Below are 16,435 nucleotides of genomic sequence, written 5' to 3'. Positions count from 1 at the left end.
TACAGAACAAACCATTATTGTACAATGATTTGACTAATTACCTTAACTGCCTAAGTAACATAGTTAAGCCTTTAAATGTCACTTTAAGCGGAACTAGGTATCTTGAAAAATATCTTGTAAATATTATTAATATTATTATATATACTATTAATATTATTAAAAGATAAAATAAATCAGTTATTAAATGAGTTATTAAAACTATTATGTTTAGATATGTGCAGACAAAAAAACCTCTCTGTTAAACAGAACCTTGGGGAAAAAATACAAGAATTAAAATTTAACAAGAGGGAGAATATTTCTGACTTCAACTGCATATGTATTAAACTCCTCATGAAATTAAAATACAGTTTTTTTAGATGTCAGTATCTGTATGTTAGTCTTAAGGATGTCTATAAGCTAGTGCGCAAAAAACAGTGGCAAAATTAGCATTTAGAAGTTATGAACATCCAAAGCTTGCAGTTTGTCTTTCTCCTAAATGGATCAATGCTTTGTGTTCAATTCACTTTATACTTCAGTTTCTCATCAAATCTTCGGACCTTTCAAATGCTCTCTACACCCTCAGAAATAAAAGGTTAGAGTTGTCGCTGGGGTGATACCTTTTCGAAAGGTACACATTTGTACTTAAAGGGTCCATATACCCTTAAAAGTATATATTAGTACCTAAAATTTTTTAAGATAAACACTTTTGTACTTTTTAGGTACTAATATGTACCTTGGAATATAAATATGGACCTTTTAGGTACAAATTTGTACCTTTTGAAAAGGTACCGTACACCTCAGTGACAACTCGCATACCTTTATTTCTGAGAGTGTAGTATATCTGACATGTCCTGCCTCTTTCATAATGCCCTGCTTTCATGTTTCATTTGAACAAATCAAATAAAAAAAGCACATTTCAAAGCTCTTCACAGACTTTTAAGTTTTGAGTGTACAGGCATTAGCGAGTTCTTAACAGTGAAAACAGCAGTGAATTACAGGACTTTGTGGGTGCAGCTGTTTCTTCACAAAGTGACATTGCCAACTACTGGTCTGGCACACAAATTACAACATTCTAAGGGATTTTTGCGGATTTGCAATAATCGATTTTAATGCATGAATTAAAAATTATTTCAAAATTAAAGACGTTTTAGAGACAGCTGGGTATTCAAATCTAATTTTTTTATTGTTGAATAAATATAGATTTGTAAAAAATAATTCGAGGAGGATTTATTTATTTGTTATTGTTTAAGGATTTAATAGTTTAAGTTTCAGTCATTTGGGTCTTGTTTTTTTTATTCCTTTTTTTGATTAAACTAAAAGAAAATATAATATTTTCTTTTCCTTTTGCCGTAGTAAAATACAATAAGATTATATTATATTATATTATATTATATTATATTATATTATATTATATTATATTATATTATATTTGTTATATTATATTATATTATATATTATATTTATTATATTATATTATATTATATTATATTTATTATATTATATTATATTATATTATATTATATTATATTATATTATATTATATTATATTATATTATATTATATTATATTATATTATATTATATTATACTATACTCTATTATATTATATTATATTATATTATATTATATTATATTATATTATATTATATTATATTATATTATATTATTGGGTAATGTTGTCATGAAGAAAAATGTTGTTTTGTTGTGTTGATGTACTCTTACTTTTTTAAAGGCCTCTTTTTAAAGTACACTATTAGTGTAATATAAGTAGACTATTAGGCAATGATGTTTTAAAATATTAAAATAAGGATTGGATTATGATTAAAATTAACCTTCATATTTGTCAGGTCTTTCCCTTAATTATCAAATCTTTGCATTTGAAATCCCTGCCCATTTCTGATTCAGCATGAGTCATGACGTAAAGTTAATAAGTGGATTAAGCTTTTGCTTTCGTCTTAGCAACAACAACAAATCTGTCATTATAGTGATCGACCGTTATGCAGAGTATGCAAGAACAGGCAGTGTAGTCCACTGCATACATTTTTATCATCAATAATATTTATTATGAGTGTGGAATTAAATGCCAAAATTGATTAGTTGACTAGTTTATGCTTACGGTTAGACTTTTTGAAAAGCTGAGCAATAGTGACTTTGCTTTCATTGGCAAATACCACTAAATTCCAGAACATCCTTATTTTAAGTGAAACCACAAGTGTATTAGTAAAGTCTATGTACAATGGTGGTGAGTTCATGGTCAGAATCTGTGATATTTAATGTATTGTAGTTTGACAAAAAATTTGGACCAGATCCAGATTGACCTAAGTCTAGAGTTTTCCTGCATTGTAACGAGTGATTAGTTATTTAACCCTCGTGTGCTGTTGGGGATGTTTTCATCCACTCTGGAGTGATTTGGAGTCTTAATTTGACCACGACTTTCTGTGTTTCAGCAAATGGAATGATTTTTGGTGCCAAATCTTTCTTTGGTCATTATTTTTCGATTACTATTATTATTTTGAGTATTTTGGGAAAATGCTTTGTAATTTTTTCGAAAACTCAGCAATACACTGTGGGCAATTGAGTACCCTTTTGTTATGTTGGCTATTTTTACCCCATTGACTTACATTATAATGACATTTTTAATAGCAAAGCCAGTTGATTGTTGGTGGTTTTCCCTTTTGGCTTAAGTAATTTGTAATTTTTGCCAATGATCATCAGTTACAGTGCAAAAAAAAAGCTTGGTGTCTGGTTTTTTTATGGAGTATTGTGTGAGGCCTACTGTATATAAAGGGTTGATGGTGTCAACTGATTATCAAAAGTAAAAATGACAAATTTTACCTCGTTCCAACAGGGAAAACCACCAACAATCAAGAATGCATGATTATATAGTGACATGGCTATGCAATCAAAACATGTCATTATAATGGAAGTCAATGGGGCAAAAACAGCCACAAACATAACTACTTTAAAGGAAGTTTATTTTTGAACTAATTTTGAGAGGATCACGTGCTTATGATTGACCACAGCTGGTCCTGCATTAGCTATCATATGATTCACCAATCAGGCGAATCCAAATGCACATAAATAACCAGAATTCCCTACCTTAGTCATCTTCGCCTTCAAGTATCCCCCCCATCCATCCCTACTCCTCCCCCTCTTTTCTAGATTAGTCCAGGACAGGGCGGCATGGTGACTCAGTGGCTAGCACTGTTGCCTCGCAGCATGAACATCGCTGGTTTGAGTCCCGGCTAGGCCAGTTGGTGTTTCAGTGTGGAGTTTACATGTTCTCCCTGTCCTCGCATGGGTTTCCCCCAGGTACTTTGGTTTCCTCTCACAGTCCAAAGACATGCAGTATAAGTGAATTAAATAAACCAAATTGGCACAGTATATGAGTGTTTTAGTACTGAGCATTCACGCAAATGCTGGTATAATTGGCAGTTCATTCTGCGGTGGCAACCCCTAATATTCAATAATTTTCTTGTCGGCTTAGTCTCTTTATTAATCCGGGGTCGCCACAGCGGAACGAACCGCCAACTTATCCAGCACATTTTTACGCAGCGGATACCCTTCCAGCCGCAACCCATCTCTGGGAAACATCCACACACATTCACATACACTCATACACTACAGACAATTTAGCTTACCCAATTCATCTGTACCGCATGTCTTTGGACTGTGGGGGAAACCGCAGCACCCAGAGGAAACCCACGCGAGCACAGGGAGAACATGCAAACTCCACACTGAAACGCCAACTGAGCCGAGGATCGAACCAGCGACCTTCTTGCTGTGAGGCGACAGCACTACCTACTGCGCCACTGCGTCGCCCCAACCCCTAATAATCAAGGAATAGTCTTAACGAACAAATTCGAAGGAGCTTTCGAGACCTACCTGAGCTCAGACTCTAAGAAAATGGGAGGGAGCCCTGGCTCCAGGATCTTCTGAGCTCAGGGCTCTCTCCCAGGACAGCATGCCAAACACGCTTTATTATCAATCATCAGCGTAGTGTCAACTCTTGAAAGTGTAGTCCGTTTGAAGATTGCACAAGGGTTAAAGTGAGTAAACCAATTATCTTAAAAGCAACAAGTTGACTTTACAAAAACAATAAAGTGAACCCATCATAACTTCTAACTGTTAAGTTGATTTAATTATTATAATTATGTAAATTTTACTTTTTAAAATAGTCAACTTATCGCTTTTTATAATGTTTGTTTTATTAGTTTGCATTTTTATACAATGAACCTGTTTCTCACGAGTAAACAAGTATTAGCGTGTCTATTGGGAAAGTGTACGAGTAAATTGTGGGAATTCTTTAATGTGGGAATTAGCTGCGGGCCATGTTGACTAACTGTTTAGTTGAAATTATGTAGACAGGTTTTTCCTCTTAACTGAAGCTAATCATCTTTCAAGTGGGTCTTCCAAGAATAATCATGCGGTTTGTCTTGGCTCTCAAATCGTAGTGCATTCAGGCAAAATATTTCATTCAATGCATGCATCATTGTAAATGTGTCAACACTCAACTTCATTTATGTGAGGAAACACAATGCACTGTATCTGCAGATGAGGAAATGACTAATGCAAATAAGCTGCTGCTCATGTTTTAGAGCTGGTCAGCTGCGATGCATCACAGTCATGATTAAACTTGAAATAACATCTGAACACAAATACTGGCTTTACAACCGGCTCTAAATTGTAACATACACTTACCGGCCACTTTATTAGGTACAACTTACTTGTACTGTGTTGGACCCCTTTTTGCCTTCAGAACTGCCTTAATCCTTCTTGGGATAGATTCAACAAGGTACTGGATGTATTCCTCAGAGATTTTGGTCCATATTGAGATGATAGCATCACACAGTTGCTGCAGATTTAGTTGGCTGCACATCTATGATGCGAATCTCCCATTCCACCACATCCCAAATGTGCTCTATTGGATTGAGTTCTGGTGACTGTGGAGGCCATTTGAGTGCAGTGAACTCATTGTCATGTTCAAGAAACCAGTCTGAGATGATTCACACTTCATGACATGGCGCGTTATCCTGCTGGAAGTAGCCATCATGATGAGTACAGATGGTCATAAAGAAATGGACATGGTCAGAAACAATACTCAGGTAGGCTGTGGCGTTGACATGATGCTCAGTTGGCACTAATGGACCCAAAGTGTGACAAGGAATTATCCCCCACACCATTACACCACCACCACCAGTCTATTGAACTATTGATACAAGGCAGGATGGATCCACTCTTTCATGATGTTGACGCCTAATTCTGACCCTACCATCTGAATTTCGCAGCAGAAATTAAGGCTCATCAGACCAGGCAACGTTTTCCCAATCTTCTATTGTCCAATTTTGGTGAGTCTGTGCAAATTGTAGCCTCAGTTTCCTGTTCTTATTTGACAGGAGTTGCACCGGGTGTGGTCTTCTGCTGGTGTAGCCCATCCATCTCAAGGTTCGGCATTGAGATGCTCTTCTGCAGACCTGAGTTGTAGCGAGTGGGTGAGTGAGTGAGTTACTGTTGTCTTTTAATCATCTGGAACCAGTCTAGCCTTTCTCCTCTGACCTCTGGCATCAACAAGGCATTTGCGCCCAAAGAGATGCCGCTCACTGGATATTTTCTCTTTTTCAGACCATTCTCTGTAAACCCTAGAGATGGTTGTGCATGAAAACCAAAGTAGATCAGCAGTTTCTGAAATACTCAGATCAGCTTGCCTGGCACCAACAGCTACTGTATGCTACGTTCAAAGTCACTTGAATCAACTTTCTTCCCCATTCTGATGCTCAGTTTAAACTGCAACAGATCGTCTTGACCATGTCTACATACCTAAATGCATTGAGTTGCTGCCATGTGATTGGCTAATTAGAAATTTGAAAGCAGTTGGACAGGTGTACCAAATAAAGTTCAGGATGACCCACCTATAAATCACCAACCAGGCTCTGAAAATCACAACAAAAACAACCAGGTCACGCACGGGGACCTAACAACTGTTCATTTGGAATTTATTTGAAGGTCTTGTTATCCAGCCTTTCACCGTAGCACCTCTGATGCAGCATTCTGTTTATATTTATATATTCATTTTTATTTTAAATATGCTTTTATTATAATTTTTTATAAGCCTTTTGGCTTTAGTTCTTATTTTATTGGTCTTTGTTGTTTTCTCTAACAAGCCATGTCAGGGAACAGCTGCTTCCGGATCACAGGACATAAGAGGTTTTAGTGAACTATGGAAAAACATGTCATTTCACTCTTTGGCAAAGAATGAACACTGATTTGATGACAGATCAGAGTATCTCTGTTTCCTCTGATCTGGAAGTTAAATGGAGGAAATGAAAGTTATTAAAAAGAAAACACTGTTTGTGCCACTTTATTCCACAAAAATATATATTTTTTTATTTGAATATACCTGTGATTGTGCATGTTGTGTTTTTTTTTTTTAATTACATTTAATGTTGAGTAAACTCTAGTAAAATAAAAGTACAAAATCTGGAGTACAAAACCTGGAGTAGTACCTATTCAAAAAGTACACTTGGGGTACATATTAGAACTAAATCAATGCGTAATTGTACTTTAAACTTGCATATTAGTACCTAAAGGGTCAATTTTGTATTTCAATGGTACCTATAAAATATACTGTTTGAAAGGACACCACCCCACAACTTTTGTGTTACCTGCAGTATTGACATAAAGGAAAATTCATTTTTACAGATGTGAAATTCTTATGAAATATTGTGTTTTTTTCATCCTAAGATATGGTCTGAGGGCCCTACAATGGAGATGTGATGTCTTTGGTTTTCCTTGTTATGAGTGGAAAAGTATGGCACTTCTGTAACCTTGAAGATTAAAGAGAACAGATATATTGTAAGCCAGAGAAAGGCCTCCCTTCCTTATCTGCAGCACCTGTATGTCTGCCTGACCTTCTCTTGCAAGAGAAAAAACTTATCTTAAAATATATTTGGATATGTTTGACTCCTATTCAGTGAGGGAATTGCAACAACAGACATTTCTAATAATATTTTCAGTTGTATGCATAGATTATTGGTTATCGCTTTTCTTTATTTAAAGTTTAAGTCAGTTGGTTGTGTGCTTTTTTTTGTTTTATTACTGTAAAGGCTGGTTTAGTCCGCAGTGTGAGCTTCCACAGCCTCGAGTTGTGAAGGCTTTTATATTTGACATGCTCGCTGTTGTACTATTATTTGTAACAACAGAGTTGACTGATGATGATGAAACAGGGGTGAAGAAGTCATCAGTGAGTGGAGTTGCTAAATGAATGGATTTAGTTATATAAACTCACAGCAAGAAGGTTGCTGGTTCGAGTCCCAGCAGGGTCAGTTGGCATTTCTGTGTGGAGTTCGCATGTTCTCCCCGTGTTGATGTGGGTTTCCTCCTGTGCTCCGGTGTCCCCCACAGTCCAAAGACATTCAGTATACAGTAGGTGAATAGAGTGGAGGAACTATGATGTCAATTTGTATGCAAAAACCCCGAAGCGAGTTGGCATTTTAGCAGTGCTGGTTCCCTCGTCCCAAAGTCAATGGGTTTTTTGAATGGGATTTTTGTGTTTTTGCGTATTTATTTGTTTCTAATATATAGCGTGGATTATAATATAATGAACTGAGAGAGTAAATCTTTGTCATGGACATTATTTTTTAAAAATAAGCTTGATAAGTTGTCTGTAGCAGGGTGGGGCTGACAGACGAGCGCCCGAGAGCACTGTACTCCTTTATAGCCTAATGTTAGCTTTTCAGTTCTTGCGTTTGCATCTAAGATCCAAAAGTGCTAAAAGTTGTATTTTCCAGTGAGGATTTTCCGGCAGGATAAAACGTGTACGTGTAATGAACAGTGTTTAAACACAGAGCTTATTATTTGCAATCTTTGAAAAGCCTATGGGAATATCCTATAGAGATTTTATCGAGGGAACCAGTTTTATGCTAGCAGCCGATTAGCCTACAAGGTGACTTCATAGTTCCCCTACTCTATTAGGCGAACAAATTTTGCTATAGTGTATGAGTGCTTCCTAATGGGTGATTATAGGTGTTTCCCAATTCTGGGTTGCGGCTGGAAGGGTGTCCACTGCGTAAAACATGTGCTGGAATAGTTGGCGGTTCATTCCACTAGGATGACTTCTGATAAATAATGGACTGAGTCGAAGGAAAATCAATAAAATGTATTATCTTCCCTTTAATTTGTGATAAAACATTTTTGTTTGTATGGTTTTAGTTATTTTTAGCTAAAGCTACATCATTTGTATCGATATATTTTACATACTTAAGTAAATATGGCACATTTATACAATACATCAATATATGAAACGCTGCTTTTATACTGTTTGTAATAAACCAAAAGAGTAAAGCATGGGTCTTCTGACCATCACAGTTAATAGTGAGTTTGTTTAATGGCGTGTTTTTTTTTTTTTTTTTTTTTTTGGACTTCAAGTGTGTCTGTATTGATTTCATTCAGCTTCTCTCTCTCTCTCTCTCTCTCTCTCTCTCTCTCTCTCTCTCTCTCTCTCTCTCTCTCTCTCTCTCTCTCTCTCTCTGCCCTTTAAAAACCTCAACCATATGCAAATGGGAAATCTGATTATAGCCCAGACACTGATGAAAGGAGAAGGTCACCGCTGCTCACTTCTTCATTAATGTGCTGCTGTTTTATTCTGCGAAGACTATACTGGAGTTAATTTATGATCATTTGTTGTTTAACCTTAGTTTGTCATCTGTTTGTTTGTCCTCATGCAAAGCAACACAGATGATTCATGCTGTAGTTGAAAATTCTGAATGCATGACGGGAATCGTTATGTGAATCCAATGTTTTTTGCCTGAAGGACATTTATTGTCATCCGCTTTGTTTGGAGTTTTATCACAGTTCAGGGTCACTTTGGTGATCATGTGTTTCTCCAGCTAGAAGTCAGAGATAAAACGCACTGGCCTGAACGTTTAGACTGTCAGCGCTGTTTAAGACAGATGAAGGTCTGCAGGAAGGCTGTGAGCTTACTGATGAGGCCTGTGGTTTTAATCAGGAGAAAAACAGCAGCGTTTGGGCATTGGTTAAGTTTCTACTTTGTGCACTGCAAAAAAAAATGTCGTTTGAACAAACAGCAAAGATGTTTTTTGAGAGTATAAAGCATAAAATATTGTCTTGTTTTAGGAAATAAAATACCAAAATCAAGTGATTTTTTCCATAAAACAAGCAAAATGATCTCCCAATGGGTTATGCAAAATAATCTAGTTTTTTCTTTTGAAATATGGTTTTCTTGCTTTCCTTTTTGGCAAATTGTTGAAGAACATAAAATCGATGGGAGAAAAGCTTTTTTTTTTTTGCAGTGAAAAATTGTTAAATGTCTTCAAACTTATTTGTTTTATAGAGCATTGCAGCATTTATTATAAATTTATGCATTTTATTTTTTTTTAAATGTGTGTGCCTTCATTATCTTCAAAATAACTTCGCCTCTCTCTTTCTGGTCATGAGTTTTCTCAAATGATGGCAGGATTAGGCTGTCAATTACATTAGATCCACCAATAGGAAACCACAACCATCCAATCAATTCCCCATGGATAAAACCAGGCCCAAGTAAACCTGTTTGCTTAAAACTATATATATATATATATATATATATATATATATATATATATATATATATATATATATATATATATATATATATATATATATATATAATTTTAAGCAAACAGGTTTACAGAAGAAAATATTAAGTTATATTATAATATTAAACAAACTAGGTGCATAATTATAGAAATTATATACTTTATTATTTACTTTCCTCATTGGCAGATTGTCGAACAGAAAAAATCTGTGTAAAATGGTTAAATGTGTTCAAACACTTATATTTTATGAAGTATTGCAGCATTTATTATAAATAATTTTTGCATTTTATGCTTCTTTAAATGCACATACCTTCATTATTTTTAAAATAATTTCCCCTTTTTTTCTGATCATGAGTTTTTTAAAACTACAGTGGGATTAGGCTGTAAATCAAATAAGATCCACAAATAAAAAAACCACAACCATCTAATCAGTTCCCCATGGATAAAACCAAGCCCTAAATACCCCCTCTCCGCCCCTTTTTATATTTTTGAGAAGCGGTTTCATTTTAATATACACTGGAAAAAGCAATTAGTTGACTTTACTTAAAAAAAGTGATTCAACTGGTTATCTTAAAGTTAATAAGTAAATGAACTATGTGCATAATTATAAAAATTAATTCAACTTGGCAGTTGCAAGTTACAATGGGTTTACTCACTTTTTTGTAACTAATAGTTTTTTATGTCAATAAATGCAGGGTTCCACACAATTTATTCATGTTGTCCCAACACAAATCGATTTAGTTACCCTAACAAGTTTAAGTGGATTGAATATAAAACAATTCAGTTGTTCCAAGAAATTTCAAGAATTTTGTTTCCTCTCATTTTAAATAAGTAGTTACAACAAGTGCAGCTAAAATATATTTTTTAATGTTACAATAGGGTATTGCAAGACTATTGCATCTTCAATTCATTCTTGTCACTTGTCACGCTAACACATGAAAATATTTTAAATGAATTTTGAAATGTCAATTTGACAATTTGGATTGGTTGCAATTATAACTTCAATTGATTCTTAAGGACAGTATTTTTTAAAGACGTTTATTGCTGAAGTGGAATATAAAGCTTTTGGACCTCACTGTTAAGAAAATGTACCATACTCAGTATTTACCAAATAAATAAATGTTTTGGAATCTAAAATTGTTTTAAAATCAAATACAAATGTCTAATCAGTCATGTTTCGAAATTGAATTTGATATTACAGAAATCGAGGTAATTGATTTTGTTTATGCTACACCAACAAAATAGCCACCGCGTGACACCTAAAGCCATTTTTTGTTTGTTTGTTTTTATTCATCCTTCTGTCACATTTCTGTCACAATATCATGTAATATCACATAAATTAAACAGACATAAAACATGAACTGCCAGTTCTTTGCAAAAAAACATTTAATTATAAGATTTGAAACTTGACAACACACTGAATGGAGGAGCTTCCTTAAATGATACAAAGTACTCTTTCCACACAATATTCGATGAGTTTTGCGTTTAGACTTTTGAATGATCTTTATAATGATTACTAAAATACATGTAAGGAAAATGGCAATAAAAAGGAGCAGTTTATTAAAATATGTTTAATATTTAACCATGCAAGTTTAAATTTGCCCTGATAACTGTTAAAATATGATTTCGGTTATAAAATGATTTATGCATCACATTTACTATTCAGCAGAAAGATACTGAGCATCTTTGATCTGGAAGAAATTCCAGGATAAATTGCAAGCAAATAACAGTGTGAAATAAAATGAGCCTTTAATCATCTATTCCCAGTACAGAGATAAAGTTCAGTGGAATCCGCTGTCCTCCTACCATTTGACCTTGTTTGTATAGCCAGTTCCTGTTAAACTAGTTATCAGTGTGTGCTTTAGCCAAAAGGCTCGCCGGTTTCAAATTGCATTTTGTTTGTTAGCGTTAGTTTTATTGATGGGTATTAATATATCATGTATTCAGTATAAGACATATGTAGTGTCTTATACAGCAGCATCTACATAAACTGTGGCTAAATCAGGGACTCATTGAATTCATACAGAAAAACTGTATAAGATTTGATTACTTCAATATTGGTATATTAGGCTATTATTTTCAATAGGTTAAATTAATTTTATTTTGACAACTTTTTATTAATTCTATGATTTACAGTTTCCTTTTTTATTGTATTACTTATATTGTTTTTAATATTAATGCTTGTTGACAGTGAAACGGCTGTAAATTAACAGATTAAGATGTATTTATGTGTATATATATATATATATATATATATATATATATATATATATATATATATATATATATATATATATATATATATATATATATATATATATATATATGTATATATGCATGGTTAGGGGCCCCCTCTAAGTTGTGTAGGGCCCATAAGTAGACCAGCACTGATCTAATTACAGATAGGTACTTTATTACACCGACCATTTTATTAGGTACATCTGTCCAACTGCTTGTTCACGCAAATTTCTGATAAGCCAATCACATGGCAGCAACTCAATGCATTTGGGCATGTACACATGGTCAAGATGATCTGCTGCAGTTCAAACTGAGTGGGGAAGAAAGGTGATTTAATTGACTTTGAACATAGTTGTTGTTGTTGTTGCCTTGTATCAATGGTTCAGGCTGGTGCTGGTGGTGTAATGGTGTGGGGGATATTTTTTTTGCACACTTTAGGTCCATTAGTACTAATTGATTATCATATTAACGCCACAGCCTACCTGAGTATTGTTGCTGACCATGTTCATCCCTTTATGACCACAGTGCACCCATCTTCTGATGGCTACTTCCAGCAGAATAACGCAACATGTCATAAAGCGTGAATCATCTCAGACTGGTTTCTTGAACATGACAATGAGTTCACTGTACTCAAATGGCCTCCACAGTCACCAGAACTCAATCCAATAAAGCACCTTTGGGATTGAGGTTGAATGGTAGATTCACGTCATGGATGTACAGCTGACAAATCCAACAACTGCGTGATGCTATCATGTCAATATGGACCATAATCTCTGAGGAATATTTCCAGTACCTTGTTCAATCTATGCCACGGAGGATTAAAGCAGTTCTGAAAGCAAAAGGGATTCCAACCCGGTACTATTAAGGTGTACCTAATAAAGTGGCCGGTGAGTGTATTTTTTTATGAGAAAGGTTTTTCGTTTGTCTGTTTTTTGTATGAGGTCGCAAAATATTAAATGTTTTTCTTGTAATAATCTTAATTTCAAAAGTTAATTTAAGCAGTTTCTTCCCGTCTTGTTTTCTCTGTTTTTATTTCCTTCCTCTGCTTTCTCACGCTCTTGACCTTCACATTGAAATGATTAAACTCGCATCCCAAAATAAATAACCACTGGGAGAGAGCATAACAAAGAGCAGATAGCAGTGGAAGGCAACTTAATCACATTCCTTAACATGATGTGTGCCTGTTTGTTTCAGTACTACAACAGAAATTGACAACTTTTATTTAGCAAAGATTAAATTGTTTATAATTTATAGCCAATGGAATTTATAATGTCATGTACAATTTCTGTTTCAACCAAATCCTGTTCTCTTGATACTTCGGTCCAACTAGAATCCTGAAATTAAAGAAAGTAAAAACACTTTTCCACAACAGCAGTAACTGTTTTTAACATTGATAAGAATAGGAGAGGTTTCTTGAGCATGCAGATAAAAATGCCTAAAGTAAAAATGCAGCTTTTCATCACAGGACACTGTGGGTTATTTAAACCCAAACTGAGCAAAATGTAGACTAACCCAAACATCTGGTTAGATTTGGTCCTATTAATTTAATAAAAAAAAAATAACCCAAAGGTATTACACTGGATGTTTTCACAACAGATGTTTCCAAGGGATGGTTGGGGACTGGAGGGGCTTCCTTTGCATAAAACATATGCTGGATAAGATGGCGGTTCATTCCACTGTGGCGACCCCTGGTTAATAAAGGGGCCGAACCGAAAAGAAAATGAATGAATGAATGAATATTACACCCAGAATTGGCTTGAAATGATAACGTAGCATTTTCTGAGTGAAAGTAGTCGCATTTAAAAATGTATTTAAATAAAAGAAAAAATAATAAAGTATAAATAATATTTCTCAGTATTTTAGTATTCACTATATTTTAGTCAAACGTGCAACCTTGGTGAACATAAGAAATAGTATTTAAAGTAATAATAGTATTAATAATAAAGGCAACATAGTGGCTTAGTGGTTAGCACTGTTGCCCCTCAGCTAGAAGGTTGCTGGTTCGAGTACCAGCTGGATCAGTGCAGTTTGTATACTCTCCCAGTGTTGGCGTGGGTCTTCTCTGGGTGCTCCGGTTTCCCCCACAGTTCACAGACATGCGCTATAGGTGAATTGAAGAAACTAAATTGGCCGTAGTGTATGTGTGTGAATGAGTGTTTATGGGTGTATCCCAGTACTGGGTATCCGCTGTGTAAAACATATGTTGGATAAGTTGGCGGTTCATTCCACTGTGGCAACTCCCGATGAATGAAGGGACTAAGTTGCTTGACACAATCTATATTGTAAAATATTTGTATAAATAAACATGAATTGAATTGAATTAAGCTTAAGAAAAATAAATGAATGAATAATAACAATAATAATAAGAAGAATTTTACTCACCCTAATCTCAATTTATGCACATAAGAAGTTTATATGCAATTACTTTTTGAACATAGCTGATTTTTGCTGTACACACTCAGTAATGCAATGGTGCATTTCTGTAGAGACCCACAAGATGGCATCAATCTGGTAGTGTTGGGGAAATGTGTGTTTTATGTGTGTTAGAGATATGTATGTAATAGTATGTTGCCAGTGACAAACATGCATTTTTTCACAGAACTTCTCCACAGATAATTTAAGTATCATTAAAGTATCTGCAAACCTTAGGAAATCTGCATATTTAGGATTCAATTACTGATACTGCACTAAGAAAAAGTGTAAATAAATGTCAAAACAGTCTAGTGATCATATTTATCGTGTATCTTACTGTTTTTATCATTATAAACCTGTTTTAGTGCATTTTTAACCTGTTTTGAATAATTCTGACTTCAACTGTATCTACATTGGATTTAAAGGGACAGTTCACCCAAAACTGAAAATTCTGACCCTTTACTTGTCAAACCTGTTTGTATTTTTTATTCTGTTGAACACAAAAGAAGATATTTTAAAGAATGTTTTAAACCTGTAACCATTGACTTCCATAGTAAAATTGCACGATATTGGAAAAATCTGAAACACATGAAGTGGAATAGTAAGCGGCTCATTCCGCTGTGGTGACCCCTGATAAATAAGGAACTTAGCCGAAGGAAGAATGAATGAATAATTTACAGTTTCATTTTTTTATTGTATTACTTATATTATTTTCGTTAATGTTTGTTGACAGTGAAACTGCTCTAAATGAACAGATTGAGGGATTATATGTGTGCACCCTGCCACCCTGCGAAGGAAACTAATTTCGGCCACTTGTGTCCTTGTCCTTTCGGTCATAACCCATAGCTCATGACCATAGCTAATGATAGGTAAGATTTTTGTGAAAACTTGATTAAGTTAACTAAATCGTTTTTACAAGTTTAAGTGAATTGAACATAAAAAATAAGTAAATAATTAATATAATATATATATATATATATATATATATATATATATATATATATATATATATATATATATATATATATATATATATATATTATGATATGAATTAAATTCACCAATTCACCAGATGAATTGAATGGCTCTATTTGAATAGATTTGATTCATTTAGATAGACTAGAATGATCAAGTCTTTTTCTAGAAATTTCAAGCATATAAACACTACAGAGCAAAGATGACAGTAAAATAAGCAGTGCTCAATGGTTTTCTGTCTAGCAGTATTCAGGTACAGAAATGGAACAATCAAATGTAAAATAACATGCTCATCATTCATTCATTCATTCATTTTCTTTTCGGCTTAGTCCCTTTATTAATCTGGGGTCCCCACAGCAGAATGAACCACCAACTTATCCAGCATACTGTATGTTTTACGCAGCGGATGCCCTTCCAGCAACAACCCATCACTGGGAAACACCCATACACACTCATTTACACACACTATGGACAACCTAATTCACTTATGTCTTTGGACTGGGGGAAACCGGACACTCGGAGGAAACCCACACCAACACGGGGAGAAAATGCAAACTCCACACAGAAATGACTCAGCCAGGACCTTCTTGCTGTAAGGTGACAGTGCTAACTACTTAGCCACTGTGTCACCCAGAACTTAAACAAACAAACAAACAAACAAACATAAAATAACATGGTCATCATAGTATAAATTAAAATTGTGCAGCTCTATTAATAGTATTTGTTTTACCTACTGTGGAAGTCAATGGTTACAGGTTTTCAACATTCTACAAAATGTCTTCTTTTTTGTTCCACAGAAGAAAAAAAACACATAAAGATTTGAAACCTCTTGGGGGAGAGTAAGTAATGAGTAAACCTTCATTTCTTTTTGGTTGAACTATCCCTTTTATTCAAAATTGAATTGAAACCTTTTTTTTTTATTTCAAGAAACAAGACTCTGGTCTTGTGGGAATGAATCAGATTAGGAAAAGAGGAGGTGAACAGACAGTCTGATAAACTGCAGAGACGCTCACACTGTTTAGAGTCAACAGTGCAAAGTTGAGCTTATCTCACCATGAGAGAGAAAACAACGTGACACACACAGATTCCAGAGAGCTGACGTGTCTTAAAAGCAGGCAGAGAGAAACATGCTGTTTAACAGTCAACCAGTAATTAATGAGCATTTCAAAACCAGAGAGGAATCAGTGTTCGCCATGAGGTAACCTACATATTCTGAGGGTCTAATAGAAGGGGATAAATCCA

General features: G+C 34.5%; 1 protein-coding gene and 1 long non-coding RNA gene across 2 annotated transcripts in view; one reads left to right on the top strand and one right to left on the bottom strand.

The window, feature by feature from the left end:
* The window catches only part of LOC147840416 (uncharacterized), a 976,031-nt gene that overhangs the window by 365,165 nt on the left and 594,431 nt on the right, over window positions 1-16,435 (bottom strand). The gene's annotated exons all lie outside the window — the stretch shown is intronic.
* Window positions 1-16,435, top strand: part of LOC141378319 (uncharacterized) — a 25,968-nt gene extending 9,533 nt beyond the window's left edge. The window contains exons 3-4 of the long non-coding RNA XR_015512285.1: window positions 15,991-16,043; window positions 16,121-16,435. This is a non-coding gene — a long non-coding RNA (uncharacterized LOC141378319). The remainder of the gene's footprint in view (window positions 1-15,990; window positions 16,044-16,120) is intronic.

Source organism: Danio rerio, chromosome 16 (genome assembly GCF_052040795.2).
Source record: "Danio rerio strain M-AB ecotype USA chromosome 16, GRCz13ab, whole genome shotgun sequence".
Classification (NCBI taxonomy): domain Eukaryota; kingdom Metazoa; phylum Chordata; class Actinopteri; order Cypriniformes; family Danionidae; genus Danio; species Danio rerio.
Note: the sequence above shows the minus strand (reverse complement) of the source record. Positions and strands in the feature narration are given on the sequence as shown.